This window comes from Vulpes lagopus, chromosome 4, assembly GCF_018345385.1.
Source record: "Vulpes lagopus strain Blue_001 chromosome 4, ASM1834538v1, whole genome shotgun sequence".
Lineage (NCBI taxonomy): Eukaryota > Metazoa > Chordata > Mammalia > Carnivora > Canidae > Vulpes > Vulpes lagopus.
In genome coordinates this window covers 7008363-7028946 of record NC_054827.1, presented here as the reverse complement: position 1 = coordinate 7028946, position 20584 = coordinate 7008363, and the positions used below count along the sequence as shown (strand labels likewise).

Genomic DNA, 20584 nt, shown 5'->3' with positions numbered 1-20584 from the left:
ATGTTTCAGAATCCTTCATCTCTCCTCGGTATTTCATGATTGCAGATGGCTTTTCTGTAGCGTGTTTGTTTTTCTCAAAGTCTATACTTGTTCAAGCTTGATGCTCCAGCTCGACTCAATAATGATTCTGTAAGAACCTGAACGTTTGCAGATTGTGACCGCTACTGAGTCTAATTGTGCCTTCTGGTTCACAGGTGCCATGGCTTTCTTTACTTCTAATAATCTGTAATGATTTTAAACTTCATTGTAACTTCAAGGCATCTTGAAGATCTTTTCTGCATGTGTCCTTCTTTACAGAATTTAGTTCTAGGGGTGCTCTTCGTTCTAACTGTTCTGAGCAATGGAAAGGACTTCTATTAAACACTAAAGATTACTCCTCTCCAGTTTCTTATCTGACACACTCTGGCTTTTAACCCACATTTCCCACCTGGCAACTTGAGATACACAACATATTCATAGCTTTGCAAAGCATTTTCCAACAGTCTCCTACTGTCTTGATATTCAGGCACTGATGACAAGGACAATTATTTAATAATGCACTATTTTGCCACCCATCCTTTCCTACAATTACACGGTTAGTAGGAAAAAAAATGATCAGCTATGTAATATAACCGAACAGAGACTAAAATAAAAATCTAAAAGCAGATCTAACTGTACTTTTGAAATAAATGGACCATGTGGAGGAAAAGAGGCTTGCATGAGAAAAAAAAAAAAAAAGAAAACAAGAGTAAATGTAAAGGAAAAGTAAAATAGCAATAGCTGTCTGTAATATACATGGAAATTAAACTTCATGTTCTTTGCATATTTTAAAATCATATGATCATGAAAAAATTTTTACCCATTTGAAAGAAAACCAGCATGCATTAGAATTATCCACAAGAAGAACTGAGTATATCCTGAACAAGGTAGCCTGAGATGTTGCAACTCACCCATGTCAAAATGATAGGTCAGAGAAGGATCCAGAAGAGCACACCTGACTTGGATGCAGGAGGCAGTGCTGGAGACCCAGGCTGGGTGAAGAAACCTGTTGATATCAAAAAAGGACAAGAAAGAAGGGACTTAAGTTGGAGATATATATATATATATATATATATATATATATATATATATATATAATGACCATGGGTTTTTAAGATATTTTGTGGTAAAGCAGGACTGTTCCATTTACCATGGATTCTGGTCGCGGGAATGCAATTAATAAAGCATGTCATTGGAAATTACATTATATCACATGCTTTATTATCACTCAACACATATGTAATTCATATACTGATGGAGGGTTGCAGAGGAGATAGTCTATGAATCAAAACAGGCAGGAAAAGCTGGGGTGCCTGGGTGGCTCAGTCAATTTAAGCAGCAATTCTTGATTTTGGCTCAGATTGTGATCTCAAGGTTGTGAGATCAAGCCCAGTGTCAGGCTCCACGCTCATTGGGGAGTCCACTTGAGAGCCTCTCCTTCTCCCTCTGCCCCTTCCCACCACCCACTGTGGCATGTGCGCACTCGTGCATGTGCACTCTCTTTCATAAATAAATAAATAAATAAATAAATAAATAAATAAATAAATCTTAAAAACAACAACAGGCAAGTAAAGACAATCCATTACTTCACAATTTTTTTTTTTTTTTTACTTCACAATTTTGGAAATTCTTGCACTGACATTAGGAAGGTTTATTTCTCTATTTTACAACAATTTCTTTTGTGATTTAAGCTTATTTGTTTTTGCATTATTTTTCCATCAATATAAACACATTTACTTCCTTTCATTCTACTACCTTTAAACACTTAATGGCAATTACATTTCCCTTTCCCTTCACATTTTGATTCTTTGAGCCTCCTTTTAATATCTCCTAAAAAAATAAAGCCTCCCAGCTAGTTGTTCACGGCTCGCCCGCTCATGAAGAGCTATTTCTCAGGTCTGGAAGAAAATATGGTAGGACACTGATGGGTTCACTCACACAGCCTGAGAGCTTCCTTTGGACAGCATGGCAATTAGGGAAAGCCAGTACCCTCCCTCCCTGGGGATCCCAAACCCTGCCCACACAGAATGGTACAGACTTGAGGATAAGGCACCCAAAAGTAGGTTGTGTCACGGAGTCAGGAAAAGAGAAGGGAAATGTGAAAGTCCAAGAAAGGCTCTGGTGGCAATGAGGACAATGAACAATGAGTGGCTAATGTGAACGTACTGAGAATCTCTAGAGGTGGTGCATGGCAGAGGATGCAAAGATCTTGATCAACAACAACAAAAAGGTCTTAGAAAGACAGTTCATAAAGAAAAAAAATTTTATACCCTGCAATTTTTACCTAAAGGTTTTGGAGACAATTGAAATGGGACTGGAAATTACCATCTAAGGTAAAAATATTTAGCACACAACCTTGGAAGAGAAACTGTATGAAATAAACATTTATTTGGTGATCTTTCTCTGTAAAGGTTCAGATGGTAAATATTTTAGATTTTGCAGGACATGAAGCAAAATTGAGGACAGTACATAGGTATATTTATATTCCGAGAGAAAACAAATGTCCACCAATTCTTGTATTGATAAAATTCAAAATATAATAATGATAATTAAGTTCGTTTTTTAAAAATATAGGTCTACTAATGAGAAGAATGGAATCCTCTTTTGGGGGAGATAAGATTTTGCTTAATTGAGGTTCAAACTTAGTTTTTGCTATCATCAAAATCAATTGCAGATTCATCCTTAAACTTGATCCATAATTAAACTTGAAGTATTTCATCTTTGAAGCTATCTTTTCACACAGACAGGTATTGCCAAACACCAATGTCAATTTAGGAGCATATGATTTTAATTGAGCATATTTATCAGCTGGGAGGCATATAGAATTCTATTATATTTTCCTCTTGATATTTGATTTTAGCATGTCATTATATGGCATATTAGTAACTTCCAAGGGAAGATGAGGTGGAAGCTCCTCAATTGCACAGTTAATTGAATTTTGAAATATGAAGAGTTTTTTTGCCCCTTGCATTTTGATTAAGGTCTGAAAAGCACTGCTGGAAATAACATGGTTCGAACTTGGAAAATAGAGCTACTGCAAATTTGTGTGAGAATGGAGATCTTGTTTTTTTTGTTTTAACTTTAAATAGTACATGACATGTATAAAGGAACTTTACACTACTTTGTTTCAAACAACATTAGTTGTCATAGAAATGCCTTTACCGTAGTATAAGTTTTGCACATAAGCCCTCTTTTACCTTGTAATTTTGTGTTGAATTCATTAAGAAACGTTATTAAGTCGGCACTAAAAGCTAATTTCCAACTAGCGTTTGAGAGCAGTTAAGGGTAGTACTTCCAACCACTTGAAAATATAAAAGCCATTCTCAGCTTGTGGGCTGTACAGAAACAGGCAGTTGATGGGATTTGGTCTCTGGGCCTTGGTTCGCAACCTCTGAATTATACCGATAGACCCTCTGGAGTCCGACTCCCTAGGTTTGAAATCTGGCCATACTCACCAAGGAGCCTCGTGACTTCAGGCTATTTAATGTCTCTAAAGCCTCTAGGAGAGGAGAAAAATTCTCCACTTCATAGAGTTGAAAGGATTCAATGAAGGGAGCGCATGGGATAATATAAACACAATTAATAGTTTTCAATAGTGAAATAAAAACCCACCATAATGCTGCAAATAGATTTTAAAAAATTCAACCATGTAAAATGAGGGGGACAGAGTGAGGGGCAAGGAATGGAGTAGTTCTTGTCTTGGTAAAGCTAATGAGATGAACTCGGGTCAGCCCCCCGGGGAGGATGTGTACCAATCACTCACCATCTTTCATCTGCATTCGAGTTGCTGAGGGACTTTGCTGTCCTACCTAGACATGCCCAACAAATCCAGCTTCACCAGTTCTGTGTGGTTCCCCAGCTCATCCCATTCTGCCTTTTTCCAGAAGAGAGCAGAGCATGATTCATGGGTTTTGCTTCCTTTCAGACCTCGAATCTGCCTTTAACGGTATTGAAAGTCCTTATATATGGCCTGATTGTGGGCCTGTCTCCTTCCACACTGGATGATCCTAAAAAGTTAGAGGTGTGCCGTCTTTATTTCTGTACGTATGGAGATGACTAATGAGTAGTTCTTCAGAAAAAAGTGCTGAATCACTCAGCAAATGAACGAAGGAAGATTGTTATGAAAACAAAGTAGTGTTTCATTGTTATTCCTCATGAACGACAACACTCTTCATTCATTTCTTTCATTGTGTTCGCTATTATTATATTCTTTTCTATATTATGATGCTTATTTATAAACTAAAGGACAAGTTTTTTGGAGAAAGAGCACATAGATTAACACGTGTTCATGTTCAGATCCCAAATTCGCCATGCAAAAGCTATGTGAACTTACACAAAAATTTCACTTCTCTGTTCTTTCCTGATCTAGGAGCTATCTTTAAGGTCAAATTTGATTCTGGGACACTCGGGTGCCTCAGGGGTTGAGCGCCTGCCTTCAGCTCAGGCCGTGATCCTCGGGGCCTGGGATCAAGTCCCGCATCAGGCTCCCTGCTTGGAGCCTGCTTTCTCCCTCTGCCTGTGTCTCTGCCTCTCTCTGTATCTCTCATGAATAAATAAATAATATCTTTAAAATGAAAAAAAAAAAAGATCAAATTTAATTCTGAAATTCTATAGCAGTTTTACAACCTAAAGTTTAGCGTTGATTTTAGATTCTGTATTATACACTTATTTTTTTTTTAAATAATTTCTGAGATTTAAATGAGGACTTAAAAATGTCTCGACTCCACACTGCCTTAGGAGTTGAATAGCACCCTTTTATTTTTGGTAGAAATACTTAGAAAAAAACATATATGGTATATGATTATTACATTTTGTTAAATCTCCCTGAGGAATTTTTTTTTAATATACCCTAACAGCAGTCTCCCTTGATGTATAGCTGAAATTCTTCATCTGGCTTTTTAAATCATATTCAAACATCACTGCCAATAAGACCAGCGTCTTAGCTGTGGCTTTCCACTGATGTCAGCAACCCAAACCGAAAAGGACTCATCAGACCTGGTGGGAGGAACCAAGCTAACTTCTCTCCCACCTCCTAGAGATGTGCTTTATCTGAGGGACCTCAGATATTAAAGAAAAACTCTCATCCGGTGTGTATATGTGCTTTTCTCTTCATCAGCTCAATGTTGAGTACTGGTTTTTGATATTTATTACTGGAAACAGAATCGATCATTGCTATACACCTGCGACAGCACACATCTTTCTTCTTACGACAGTAAGGATCATGCTTTAGGTTTCCAGGCGCTTCTGCTTTCCCAAGGCAGGACCATGGCTCCCTGGCTCCTTCCTGCAGTGTTCCCAGCCCCTAGCTCAGAGCCTCACACATAACGCGTGACTCCAACAAATATGCACCACATGAGAGCATGGATGAAAGCAGTATCACGTCTGATGCTCATGGCATTATCCCCATTAGACAGATGAGGAAAGAAAGGATCAGACAGGTTAATTAAGGAATATTCGACAAGGTCATGGGGATGATAAAGTGGCAGTGCTGAGACTGAGATCCTATCTTTGGGCTGGAGAGCCATGATCTTTTCAATTCCTGCAGGCTGCTTCTACCTGGGAATCATTAAAGCTGGGCAGGGTTTTAGAGCTGACCTACCAAGTCACGGGACTTGCAGAAGACTGCATTAGGAATACTTCATACACGGTCTCTAGCAGTTTTGTGATGTTGAGACTCGCAAAACTGCCGTGAACCTCCTCAGCACAAAAGCACCAGGAAGGCCTATTGAGAAACTTGCCACAAACTTGTAACGTGTGCCTGTAGAGGATTAGGGCGACCGTAAACATTCTGGGGCACCCCCCCCGCAGGGAGTTTTGGCAGGATCCGATTTCCCACAACTGTTCAGAAGTTCCATGAAGTTAGGAACATTTCTGTGCTGCTTAGGCAAGTGTGTTATCTGCAGGCTCAAATTTCTAAGGTCCAAGGAAAGGAAATGGTGATGGAAACTTTCTCTGGGGGCTTTGTCTGGTAGAACGCAAGCTCACTCATCCCAAACAAACCATTTCGAAGAGAGCAACAATTTTGTTGACTGCATTTAAAGATAGAACACGCAGTTCCCAGATGCAATTGCCGTTTTCCAAAGGACAGTTTTATTCTTTTCAGAAACGCCTTGGTGATTTTTTTGTTGTTGTTGTTTTGTTTTGTTTTGCTTAGAAGCACTGCTTAGTGTGTCTCTTTAGTCAACACGAAAAAGAAAGAAAAGAACAAGCAATGGAATGATCCTCCGATGGCCTCAAGGCAGTGGATTGAGGAAGTCTCTTAAATATAAACAGGTACTCTAGGGTGACACTGGCAAAGACTTCTCAAATCAGGCTGAAATGCTCTTCAAACACTGACCCAGTCAGTCTGACTCAGATTAAGTGTTTTCTTTTTTTTTTCTTTTTTCTAGAAGATGTTTATTTTCCATAGTGTATTTAAGAAATCCCTCTGAAAGTACTGAAATCTCGGTAATGTTAATATCTTACATTAAGAATTGGATAACATTGACTTACAGTGGCCAATCTTGAGTTCTATTACATTCAGCATATTAATTTTTTTTCTTTTGATGACCACTGTTATTAAAATTACCTATTCCGTGCTTTCTAAATCTGTGCTATCAGCCGTAGTGTTCCTGCAGTGTTCCCAGTACACTATATATATGTGTTTGTGTGTATTTTTTTAGAGGAAAATGTGTGTGTGTGTGTATTTTTTTAGAGAGGAAATTCATAGGAATTTAGCACCAGGACCAGCAACTGAATCAGTATTTTTGGACATTTGTATACTGTTTTGGCTGTGGAGGGGAGGAAAAATAATTTTCCCTCTATCCTTTGGAGTTCTTAGCTGAGATCCCTGTGATAAAAGGCAGATTAACAAGAGTAGAACAAATAGATATCTGATTAACAGGTATACCTCAAGTATGCATGAGAGGTGCCCAGGGAAGATGAGGAACCCTCTGAGATGGTCTAGAATTCAGGCTTCAATACCATTCTAAGAGAGAAAGGGAAGGGGAGGCAGGTCTCTTGGGGGAGAAGAAGTGGTTTTTGGGAAAGATAAATGGGCCCTTGGAGAACAGATGGGAGGTGTGATAGTTTGTGACAAAGTGACTTCTAGGCCACTCTCCTGTGACAAGAATCAGTCTTTGCTGGTTGATGATGCGTCGAGGAGGGGGATTTATGACAATTGGTTCCTTTTGGAGGATCTGTATTAAGGTAGATAAAGGAGTTCAGAGAGAGCCTCTCCCTGCATTTGCTGCTTCTCAAGTGCTTTCAGCTCAAAATAATCAGTATGCCATAGTGGCATATTTTGGGGTGGTGTATTACGCCACTCATCACCTACTTTGCATCTTTCATATATTCTTTGTAGGTTGGACATAAATGCTTCAAATATGGGTAATTCCTTAGGAAGTGTTATTTTCCCAGTTTAATTAATCAGTTCACAACTAACTTTGTGATGATGTTTATCGATGTAAAATTTATATTCTAAAGGATCTTCACTTTGGGAAAATTAAGAGGAGTTTAAATTTGAGGTTTGTTTATTTTGGGCATCTTACTAGATTAGGAACTTTATGAATAGCTATTCTCTATCATTCATGGCTGTCTCCTCAGAACTTCGTTGATGACTGACCATATTAAACACTCAGTAAAGTTTTGTCAAATAACTGAATGAAAGGCAATTAAACCATACACATCACATGTCCATCCCGGGGTCAGCACACTAAAGTCAAATCTGGTCCATGGCCTGTTCTTATATGCCCTGCAAGCTAAGAATGCTTTTTTTTACATTTTTAAAGGCTTATAAAAATAATGATGGAACATATGTGGCAGAGACTATACGACCCACAAAGCCTAAAATATTTACTATCTGTCCCTTTACAGAAAAATGCTTGCAGACCCATCTCTACTCTTAAGTATAGATCTTTTTTTTTTTTTCTTTTTTGGCATATTCTTTAGTCAGAACTCAGACGAATTTGTAGAGCAAGGCTATCCAGGAAGGTAGACCCTGGAAACTGCCTATTTAAAGTCATTCTCCCTCACTCCTGTTAACAGAACTCTTATTTTGTTTGGCTTATGTTGTACCTACCTCTAGGGATGAAATGTGGTAGGTCAAAGCCTGTCTCAGCCATTCCATCTCTCTTTACTAGTGATTTGTCTGGGTAAATATGTGACTGAGTCCCAGAAGATGAAACTGAAGGGGAGAACGTCCAGGAAGACATCTGGGGGAGATTTTCCTCCTCCTTTAAAAGAAAACATATAGGAAGGAATATACATGTCTGCTCCCACTTTGTTCCTTGGGAACCTGGTTATGTGTAGACGTGTTTTGGATCTTTGACAGTCAACTTCTGACCATGAAGGAAAAACCAAACAACTGATAGTTCTGCTGACCTAAAATTTGATCACTGATGGGTTGCTGGACTCACCTCCAAACCACATACCTCCAGGCTTCCCACGTGGTGACACTTCACAGCTTTATGGTTTAGCCTTTGTTAACTGTGTGCTCTGATACTTGCTGCCAAAATATCCTAACTGATTCCTTCAGGTTTTAAGTCTAATAATGAACTAGATTAAATTATTAAGTTTGTTTGGAATGAGGAGCTTTTTCAAATGATTTGGAGTCACAAATGAAATTGCAATATTATCCAGACAAGGACTGCTGTTACCCAGTATTGCATAATCTTGGAAGTAACCACTTGGTCTTAGGTTTGTATGAGAAAGGTAGCCACTTGGAGAGCAGAGAGGATTTCACCATGGAGAATTAATTTAATTTTCCCATCTGATTAAGAAGCAAAGGTGTGGGGCACCTGAGTGGCTCAGTTGGTGAAGCATCTGCCTTCGTCTCAGGTCATGGTCCCAGGGTCTTGGGACCAAGACCTGCATCGGACCCTTTGCTCAGTGGGGAGCCTGCGCTTCCCTCTCCCTCTGCCTGCTGCTCCCCCTGCATGTGTTCTGTCTCTCAAATAAATAAATAAAATCTTCTTTTTAAAAAAGGAAGTAACTGTGTGTAAAGAAGCGTGTGTGTTTATGTGTTTATGTGCTCGTTCTGTGTGAACATAGGATGCACGCACCAACTCTATCAGCTGTTGGTCAGAGTACAACAGACTAGGAATTCAGAGGGGAAAAGCCACTGACCTCTCACTAAAGATGTTACAAATCCACGCTCGAGAGTTCATGTTCTTGAATTTCATTAAGAACCCGCAAGTTCTCCCCTAACGCTTGTTTCAGAATGGATAAAAATGCAGCATTACCGTGATATTATCTTACTCTATTTCTTTATTTTGACATCCCAATTTGGTAACTGTATTTCGCAGCCACATAGGAAACTTTGCAGGGCTCACAAGTTCAGAATAACACTTTTCAGACTTCTAGTGACTCTACATTAGCTTCGTTAACTATGGCAATCCTGCTACAAACTTTCATTTAGTTTGTGTGTTTTTTCAAACTTTTCAAGTAACTCATGATCGAGATGATATTTTTCTCAGTTTTGTGCATATCTTATCCTTCTATGTATATATCTCTATGTATCTATGAATAACACTTTGGATGGACATTCCATATGCTCACCCATCTCTGACTTGAATTACCTCCTAGTATTAATTGGATAACCTATAAAATTTCATGCATTATTCTATTTCTGTCCATTATTGCAAAATTCTAACTACCTGGTAGGGGTCCAGAGTTCCTGAATTTGTAAAGAGACAGCTCCCTGGCCCCCACTAAGCTGCTTTCATAAAACAAATTAAGAATGGAACACTTATTTATCTAAAGGAAGAAAGGGGTACATTTCCCATAATGAAATCCCAACATGTACCTAGTACTTTATGGTATAAAGTGCATTCATATTTCTTACGTTATCCTCATAAAAACTCCATAAAGTCACAAAGTACTGTTTTTTGTATCCATTTAATATTTTTAAAACAGAGGCTCATAAAGTTTAAAAGATTTGCTCAAGTCACTGTCCTGCAAAGAAACAGATTCTGACTCTCCAAGCGGATCTCCTAATTCTACTGCCTCCCAGAAGTGGGCCATTTTTTGTTTGCTTGTTTGTTTAGTTTTGGTATCACCACCAGCTTTTTGAATGACTTTTGGAAGTAATTAATTTTGAAATAGAAATTTTGTCAAAGTTTGCCAATTAATTAGGCTGGCTGACACCTGACATTTCCACTGAACTCGGTGAGCCTATTTAAAAATATGTCCATCAATTTCTTTTTTATAAGCCTACAGAAAAAGTAGTTCACCACATATTAGAAATGCACAGAAATAGTCTGGAAATGTTTGAATACTGTGCATAAAATCAGTGTAGTACATACAACTACAAATTCTATTGGTATAATATGTCAAATGCTAACATCAGTTGAAGATTATAACAGAAAGTCTAAACATGAAGTTCCCCAGTGAATTTATGTTGCTATCTTCTTTGGCTTATATTTTCACCATATGTCAGAATTCTGTTTACCTGACCCCAGGCTTTATTGGTGGTCCACATATGTGCAGTGTTCATTCCATTTTAATTAACCTCAAGACTCTAGTTTACGTGGCAAAGCTGGGCTCCCTAATTATTTTCACGAAACTAGTGATCTGCCCAGAAATGAAGGGAGAGAGAAGATATAAAGTGTTAGAGATGTTGCTAAATCTCATAGAGTGGCATGGGGACTAGGAAATATAACAAATTACTGTTTTTTTAAAAAAGACTTGTCCATATTATTTAATTTTTGTTGCAGGTGTTACAGTTAACTCTAGAAATGACTCAGGGGCTAATTATTTTTGTACACTGGTCTCTAAATATATATGCTTTAGAGTGCATTAAAAAATATGTCCTAAGGTAATACTTTTCATCTTCATAATATATGTGAAAAATTCTTTTTTTTTTTTTTATCCTTTGAGGATAGCTAAGACCGGGAACTGAATTCACTGTTACTCACATGCTGGCCTTGGCAGAGAAAGGCCAGGATTATCTTAGAATTGCGGCTTCATTATTGAGATAAAATGGTGGAGACTTTACTACTCTTTATGTAATTAAATGCAATCATTATTATGAAAAATTTTCTGCACAGCTGTTAGGTTGAAACAAAATTTGCATTATCAGTAATCCCTTTATATCTTTGACATGATTCATAGCTTCTCACATATTCCCTGGTCTGAAAATGAAATAGAATTTGAAACCTTCCATAGGTAAACATTGTGTATTTGTCTTAATATCGATCCAGTAGCTTGTTTTTTAATTCAGTGAACATTCAAATGGTTAAATTGTCAAATCTGGACAATATATCCTTCCAGGGACTCACAGATGAATGGTCAAGATATCAGGCAGGCCATAAAATAGTTCGGTTTAGGCTCAAACTTTAAGATACAAAGGTAAGAGTCTCCAAAGAGGGTGTTGATTAGGCCACCCTGACGTTATAAGGTGTATGTTAGAGCAGAGGTTATGTCATGCTCCAAAACAGGGACCTGGCTACATCCATGGTTAGAGATCTGGTGATTGATATATTACCTGATCTACTTGACCGAATCTGACAAAAATTCTCCAATATATTTACTAGTATTACAAATATATTTAACTTCTGTGATTGTCTAAATCTCCAATGATTCTCAATGCAGGCAGGGAAGATAGAGGTACACTGCACTGGGTACTCTGCAACCCCATGTATCAATACAAGCTCAGGAATGGGTCCATGCTCAGACCTGAGAGGTCTGTGAATGTCCTTTTCCAATCCCATGGGGAGTGGCCCTATGCCTTTTGGGGAAAGACTGAGCAATCACAAAGTCCTTCCTTCAGGGAATCTTACTCTTTATCTGAAGGACTCTTGGTCTTGAGAAGTGATGTATGTCAGAGTTGGATGGAGTGGCCTTCTACTGGCTTGATGATGTCACAATCAGGCTTTTGCTGGCAACACCAGAGTGTGTGTGTTTGCTCAGATCAAGTTGGACTGTAGTAGTCGACCAGGAGATACCATGGTTAATTAACAACTACTAAAAATACCTATGGGGCAGATTATTCTAATGACCTTTCTGTTCCCACTGCCTGTTTTGTAATCATGAGCACTTTGTTTCCAGCAGTCTTTCCCACTGCGGGACCCAAGCATCCACACTGAAACCAGAGAGCCTACTTCCATGGCAGGATTCTCTACCTTCTCTGGCTTCCTACTAGAAACAGCCATTATATCATCTTGCAAGATGCTGGGAATACCTTTGATAGAAATGCATATTTAAAGATGTTTCATTTGGAAATTATTTCCAACTTACAGAAAAGGTGCAAAAATAAGCATATAAAACAATATGTCCTTCCTTGGGTACCTTTGTTGTTAACAGTTTTCTCCCCTTTGCTTTATTGTTTGGATTTGCTTTCTCTTAAATATTTGGGAGTACCTGCATACCCCTTGGTCCTTTACCACTAAATAACTTATTTCCTAAGAAGAAAGATATACTCTCATGTCACAACTGAACAGTTCCTCTCTTCAGTAAATCTAACAGTAATTCAATACTTTCGTTTCATCCTTATTCCAGTTTTGTCACACCGACCCAGTAACACTCTTTATTGAATTTGTCCTCAGTATAAATACTCTAGGATCCGGTATTGCACTCAGTGGTCTTGTCCTTTTAGACTCATTTAATTTGGAACATTTCTAAGGCTTTTCTTTGTGTTTTATTACATTAGCATTTATGCAAAATTCAACCCTCCCCCACCCTTTAAAAAAAATGAACACAATATTCCTCTTTTTGAGTTCATTTGATGTTTGCTCATGATTAGATTTAGGTTATTTATTCCCAGCCAGAATATGACACAGAGGATATTGTGTCTGAGATGTCCTTCTCAGGGTATCAAATCAAGAGGCACACAATGTCTGTCTACATCTTTTTCACCCAGGTCAAGGTGTTACCTCATTTCTCCATTGAATTACTACTCTTTGCCTTGCAATTAAGAAATGATTGGTAGAAGGATAATTAAAGATGATACTAATACTTTGCTCCTTATCAGAATCTATTCCTCTAGTTTTAGCATCAATTGATGATTTTGTCTGTACCAATATTTATAATTACGATTGCAAAATGTTATTTTTCCAATTGCAGCATTCCCCCTGCGTTGACCAGTCCATATGTATCATTCTTCTATAGCAAAGAGCCCCTGTCTTCTTATTTCTTTATTTATATATTTTGTGTATAAAAGTATGTATGTTGTATATAAGCATATGTATTTTGTGTGAGTCCATACTAAAATAGGGAATATTTTAGAAGTGTAATATACATGTACTTATATATGTTATATAAATACTTATTTATATTTATGTATTTTGGTATAGGCTCATAGTTTTCCATATTTATTTATTTATTTATTTATTTATTTATTTATTTGAGAGAGAGAGAGAGAGGGAGCACACACAAGTGGGGCAGAGGGAGAAGGAGAGAGAGAATCTTACACAGGTTCCACACTCAGTGTGGAGCCCCTTGTAGGCTCAATCTCAAGACCCTGAGATCACGACCTGAGCTGAAATCAAGAGTCAGACACTTAGCGGATTGTGCCATCCAGGTGCCCCATAGCTTCCCATCTTTTCCCCCAGTGGTTTATAACATATTTCTGTCTTTAATTATTTTGTTTACCAATTTATATTTTAAATGGTTAGATAAAGGGAGGGTCTTCTAAGCCTCCTCAGGAGAAGTTCTTATAGATAGAGTGATTTAGGGGCACAGCAAATAAATCCATTCCATTCTTGTCTTTCTAAGTTTTCAAATTCTTTCTTGCATAATGCAAGAGTGATTTTAGGTACCTCACCTTCATTCAGTACAGTCCACCTACTGAGTCCAGGTCCAGGAAACTAAGCAAGCCAGCATTTCAAGCCAAACTGGAAAGCTTGAGTTGGCATTTGAGTGCATCTCTGGAAGGTATGCCTGTATTGATATACTTGGCCCAATCTATAGATATATTTCTATTTCCCTTGTTTAGGTCTCTTAGAACCCATCCTCATACATATTCCTTAGCTTTCTGCTACTACATATTAGCCAAATCCTGGATCTATTTTTATATGTAATGTAATGCCTTCCATGTTAGCTTCTGTGTCTGTCTCCCTGGGACAAGCTGAGAGCCAACTCTTGTCATATGGGTAGTGTCTATGAGGGGCAGCAGGGGCAGGGTTGGGGGAAGGGTATCGTCATCCTTTCAAAGGGGAAGGTATCACAGGGTCTCCAAGCAACTACAGTTTGTGTCATTAGAGTGGAGGAAGAACTGTTTCTGCTGGCAAAGAGATTTTCTCTGGTCTTTAGGGATACAGAGTAGTCGGGTTCATCTGAATTCACTAAAATGTCTTCAGTCAGAATTTTACTCTTAATAAATGCTCAGGCTTTGACTTAAGAGGCATGATGAAGCTTTGCATTCAATTTATGTTTGATTTAGAAAATTAAAGGAACTGACTCTGTCTGATTTCTGGTTTGACATGTCAGTGTCGTGGCTGCAAGAGATCATGATAGATGTTCCTTAATTTTCTAACCATGTCTCGAGCTGAGAATTTAAAACCCAGAGGTCTTTTCTTTTTTTCTGTTCTTTACACTCTCCAGTGTCATGAGAAATAGCTAGAGGTCTGTATTCTTGCTTTCCTCCACCATCGGCCATCACAGCAATCACTTGGTGTGCCCAAACCCTCCCTTCGTAGGCACTTGATTGCAAGAGGCTAACTGTGATCATAGAAGTCACTGTGCTATGGGCAGGAGGTTTCTAGTTCCTCATTGTTTGGGGAACTATCCCTGTTTCATTCCCAGATAGGCCTCGCTACTTCTAGTACTAGACTCTGTGTCACTGGGGACTCAGTGTAAAAACAGGATTTGGTCTAATTTTTTTAGAAGTGGAAAAGATGAAACACAGAGAATCACAGGCTTACATTAAGGAAAACTGGAAGGTTAGTGTCTAGACGAACCACCGCAAATGAGGTCTATGATCAGGAACAGATCCATAGGGTGCAATCATGAAGACAGGAATCAGGGGTCCAGTATCAAGGGGTGAATGTCACTGTTGCCTCTCACAAGACTCCCTATCCAAACAAAACAAACAAGAAGGACAATTAACAAGGCAGAAAAATCTTCAAATTTCTATGACCTCATTAGCCAGGAAAACATCAAAAGGAACAAGAAAATGGTTTCAGCGTTATCACTTACTAAATCTCACTCGAGAAGCATTTTTTTTAAAGAATTAATTTATTTATTCATAAGAGACACAGAGACAGACAGAGACACAGGCAGAAGGAGAAGCAGGCTCCCTCCCCCTGCAGGGATCCTGATGTGGAACCTAGGACCCTGGGATCATGACCTGAGCCAAAGGCAGATGCTCAACCACTGAGCCACCCAGAGGTCCCTCACTCAAGAGCATTTAATCCGAGGAACCTATTCTGCATCCAGAACGTGAGCTGCAGTGGGTAAATGCTGCTTTCAGCTTTTCCAAATCTCAATAAGAATTGGGGTGAAATCTACTTGGAAAGAGACGCCGCGATGTTCAGCGTGGCTCACCAGTGAGAGCTGCCACACTTAGACTCAGGTGCAATCAAACCCATTTATCTATTTTTAATGAGAGTTGTAAGCAGTAAATACTTGACTCAAATCTCACACTGCGTACTTCTGAATCATACAAAACTCATAACATGGATGATTCGAACTTCCTTAGACTGAAGTCTATGACACTTATTTCCCCCTTTTGTTTAATATTCTTAAATCATGAAAATAAATGGCACCTAGCTTACAACTGAAGTGATTTTGATATTTAGTCTTATACTTAATGGTGATGCATTTTTCTTTTCTAATAAAGCCTTGATGTATTCAAGTCAATTAAACAGTAATTGCATATGACTCATTAACATATCTGCAGCTTGGGCATCGCAAAAACAGCTGATTTTTTAACAGAATGGCAAGTCAGATCCAGTCCACCCCAGAGGATGGGAGAGTCTTACCTTCTCACCGAGGTGATTGGGCCAAACTGCGTGTGCTGACCCCATGTCACAGTCTCAGCTGCTAACTAAAGGAATGGCTACTTAACTGTATTTGTTGATAAAATTGTAAGCATACCTTTTACGTTGTTCTTGTTGTTGTTGTTAACCGGGACTGTATTTTTTTAACGGAGGTAGAAAATCATAGGGAAAAAAAAATGAAGACTGTAACTGTAGGCTAATTGGCTTTGAAGCTTTGGGGGATTCATTTTATTGTGGAAGATTCCACTGAAAGGCAAATGCTCATCCACAGCATGAAAAGTATCGACCACGGAAACCACAGGAGAAAGCTCAACTGGCTTGCAATGCAATCAGATTCAGAGGTGCATTTACATAAACCAACTTTCACTGTCTTTGTTTTATTTATACTTGTTTATCTCTTCTAGGCAAGGACTTACTCATTACTTGAAAAAAGAACTCAGGGGCGCCTGGGTGGCTCAGTGGTTGAGCATCTGCCTTCAGCCCAGGGCATTATCCCGGGGTCCCGGGATCGAGTCCCACGTCAGGCTCCTCATGGGGAGCCTGCTTCTCCCTCTGCCTGTGTCTCTGCCTCTCTCTCTGCGTCTCTCGTGAATAAATAAATAAAATCTTAAAAAAATACTCAGTGAGAGGGGGAAAAAGAGACAACGAGAAGAGGAAAGAACTTTTTTAAAAGTATCTTTCCTTTTACTTGAGCTCTTGTTTGAAGGTTTCCATTTTGTGGTACATTATTTTACTGTATTTTGCCTTTTAATTTATGCTTGCAAACTTATATTAGTTAATATATTAACCTTTGTAATTCTGGACAAAGTGTATTTATCCTCCAAGCTTTGATACGAGAAGAATCCTCTCCATCAGGGAATAAAGAAAATAAGGTGACATATTAGAGTCAAGTTTTCAATAATTATTACCTGGCCTTTCGTGTAGGAGAAGCTGACACTTGAGAACATCTTTCCGAGGCAAAATCCTCTCTGGGGCAGTCAGCCGTGTTGGGGCTGTGAGTACCACTGTCATGGGGACCCAAACATCTTCTCTTCTGATCGAGTAAATCTAGAAGATTCCCTCCACTCTCCACATTTCTCTGGGTGATGCAGATGAATCTCTGGAAGGGATAACCTTAAGAGATACATAGCACAAAACTTTAGACATTAATTCACATTTTCTAATTGAAAATACGTAGTTGTGGTGATATCACCACAATCAGACTATGACCCAACTATAGAGACACAGAATAGGACACACGCAAAACTATCACTGTAGCAAAGCAGAAGAGGGATCTGACTTTCGCTGCACTGGACTGTGCATCTACAGAGCACTTAACTATGCATTGTGCTTCTACTGTGATCGAGCTACAGGATCAAGAGAACAAAACATGATATTTGACTCTCGAAATCAGCAGTGAAAAGCAATGCTTCTGTTAAGTGAGTGCAAAGACTCTGTGGGGTTGCATGTTTGAAAGGATGACAAGTCTCCAGAGGATACACTCCCGCAAGGCTTTACTAGACAGAAAGGGTGTGGAAGAGCAGGAGAAAGAAATCCACAGGCAATCACGAATCATAATGAAGCCCACATATCTCCAGGCCCAGGCCATCAGTGTCCTTCCTCAGCCACAGAAGATGAACCTCATCTTTGGATACAAAGCACCTAGATACATACGAGGTATCTTGGTGTCCGGGGAGTCCAAGCTCCAGTTTACCAGAGGACGTTGAAAGCCCCGCATCATACCAGCAAGGTAGGTTGGATAATCGGGTAAGCCAGGTGCAAATATCAACCTGAGCCTGCTTTGCAAACCCTACGAACACACATAACCAAGCCCCCAGCACTACTAATTTTGAATGTTTACTTCTGTTGTCTTGATTTGAAATGTATCTGTGTTTCTGGATTCCTGACTTTTATCCTCATCTGACTTTTATTCTCAAAATCCTTTATTCCCCTGACCTTTTTCTTCTCTTGGCTCTTGGCCTAGTGTAACGATTTGGAAGAGAAAATAAGAAGATTACAACATAAAACTACGTCTTTTCTGTCTGCAAGTTTTTTTTTTTTTTAATATCAACACGTTTGGTGATGCATTGTTTAAGCTGATAGGATAGGAATTTTGGGATAAAGAATATAAAATGACTTATTTGAGATGGAGGCAAGAGCATAATTGCTTTATATGATATTTAGATGTAGGCCATTCATTGTAAATCTATCAATCATATGCGGAGAAGAGCTTTTGGTCACATGGCATTCATGGTGACAAGTTTCTATCTGCATTACTGATATTTCTATTCCCATTTTCTTTTCTTTTCTTTTCTTTTCTTTTCTTTTCTTTTTTTTTTTTTGAGAAAACCTAAGAGATCTTATTGGTAATATTAGAGCTTTTAACTTTGAATATAGCTAGTCTGCGCCACCATGTGCCACAGAGAACACGCGTGATTACATTCCATTGTAATGTCACTGAGGTCACCCGGGTTGGAACAAGATTTCCTTGTCACTGCAATGGCCCTCAACACTCCCTGCAGCATGGATGGCTGATTCTCATTTACTTGTCTGTCTTACAAAAGCTGATTTGACTGTGCCTGTTGACCCAGGGTGTTTCTCAAAGTTGCCAGAAAGAACATAATTGGCATTTTCAGCTTGCTTAATGTCCTGACGAAGTTCAGTATCTCCCAAGTGTTTTCTACAGAAACCGATTCTTGGAATAAAGACTTTCTTGGTTCATAAGGAGGCATATGACAAGAACAAGAACAAAATTAACATTAGTTGAGTACTCGCCATGCATCAAGCTCTCAATTATACAAATTACATCATTTAATCTTTAACAATTTTATAGGACAATACCTATTATTATCACCATGTTACAGATGTGGAAACTAAAGCATAGAAAGGCCTCGTAATTTTCCCAGTTGTGCACAGTAGGGGACAGGTGAGCTGGTGTTTAGACAGATATATCGATGAGAAGGTCCCAGAGTCCATGCAAGATGAAACAAAGCAAGAAAAGCCTTAGTAGCAATAATTTTAAAAGTTCTTAAACCATGGTTCTTTATACACAGTTGTCCATGGAATGTGCCTTATGAGTAACACCCATTACTACGGAGTACACTTTGGGAAATGATTCATTTGACTTAGGGAGGCTGTCTATGCTGTCCTTGCAGACCCCACATAGGTTCTGAGGTTGCAGTGTTGCTTAGGGAGCCTTGACCAAATGGGTCTGGAACTTTCCAGGGTAAAGTGGAAGGTTCAAGATAGCTCATCACATTTACTCTAGAAATCCATAAAGAGTTTGGGATAAGCACTTGGATTTCCCACTCTGACTGACTGTGAGCACGTTCCATAAAGGCAGGAAGGTTGTCCGTGTTTACCCGAGCGTTAGCATAATGCCTAGAACATGGTAGGTACCCAAAAGACGATGAATAAATGAATTCAATAGCTACCACAAATCCTAACTTTACTATGTACCAGATTTGTTCCAAACTCTGGAGTGTGGAGGAGATTGCCAAGTAGAATGGGAAGTGATATCAAACGTGTGTCACACGCATCCCCTGTCCCTGTTACTTCTCATCCTCATTGTTATTCCACAACATTCAGGAAAATTAAGGCCCATGTTCCACCCAACTAGAACAGTTCCTTAGGAGGACAAGGAGAAGATTTTCGTTCACTAATTTAGATAGTGAATATTTGTTTAAAGATTAATTTATTTACTTGAGAGAGAGAGAACGTGCATGTGTGTGTGCATGTAGGCACAAGTGGGAGGAGGGGCAGAGGGAGAGAGAGAGAGAATCTCAAGCAGACTCCCTGCTGAGCACAGAACCCCACACCGGGCTCCATCTCATGACCCTGAGATCATGACCCGAGTCAAAACCGAGAGATGGACGCTTAACCGACTGAGCCACCAGGCACCCAAACAGTGAGTATTTTTTGAGGGCTTATATATAGTAGCCATTGGATACACACTAACAAAGGAAATACCATGTAACACTTAATATGGTACTTACTATGAGATTTTAATAAGTGATATATGCACACACATATCTTATTGAATCTTCTACATGTTTACATATGAGAAAATGAAGGCTGCAAAGCCGGTAATTGGCACAGCTGATTGGCGAACACAAAAGGCATTGTGCTGTGTGCTCTTGGGAGCTGGGAGCAGGGCAGGGAAAAGGAGGGTAGACCCTTCCAGTAGGAGGTGGGAGAGGGAGATGCCACAACCCGTTGGGTCTTGTAGCCTATGTGAACATTTGCTACCACCTTTATTGCACCAGGACGTCCATGTGAGGGTCCAGCAGGGATGTGACGTGGTCCGATCCGTGGTTTACACAAATCACTCATTCTGCTTGTTACACTTTTACAGCAATAATCAGCCACGGTAATCAATAGCACACTTTTTTGGCCGGATTATTTATTCCTTTGAACAGATGTTTTCTTCATTATTGCAGCTAGTTCACTTGTATCACAGATGCCACGTGGAAAACGCTTCTGAACACAGAAACCTATTGACAGCTATCCTGGAATTAAGACATATTTTGACATAAATAAATACAGTAGGCATAAAAAGCAAATTTACGAGCTCTTTACATGTTATTACATGTAAATAAAGGAGAAGATCGTGTGGCAGAGATACTGTTCACGGCTTCACTGTATCATTGATAAAAGTTCTCTTTGGTAAT

At 39.1% G+C, this 20584-nt stretch overlaps 1 protein-coding gene across 5 annotated transcripts in view; it reads right to left on the bottom strand.

The window, feature by feature from the left end:
* NEIL3 (nei like DNA glycosylase 3) overlaps positions 1–20584 on the bottom strand; it is a 141792-nt gene that overhangs the window by 67510 nt on the left and 53698 nt on the right. For 3 of the 5 annotated variants that reach the window (XM_041752576.1, XM_041752577.1, XM_041752574.1), the window contains exons 2-4: positions 16844–17048; positions 14859–15008; positions 930–1024 (exon numbers count right to left, since the gene is read on the bottom strand). The gene's annotated coding sequence lies outside the window, so the exon portion shown is untranslated. Of the gene's footprint in view, positions 1–929; positions 1025–14858; positions 15009–16843; positions 17049–17588; positions 17790–20584 lie in introns of those variants that run through there. The other 2 variants (XM_041752573.1, XM_041752575.1) reach the window with 2 other exon arrangements.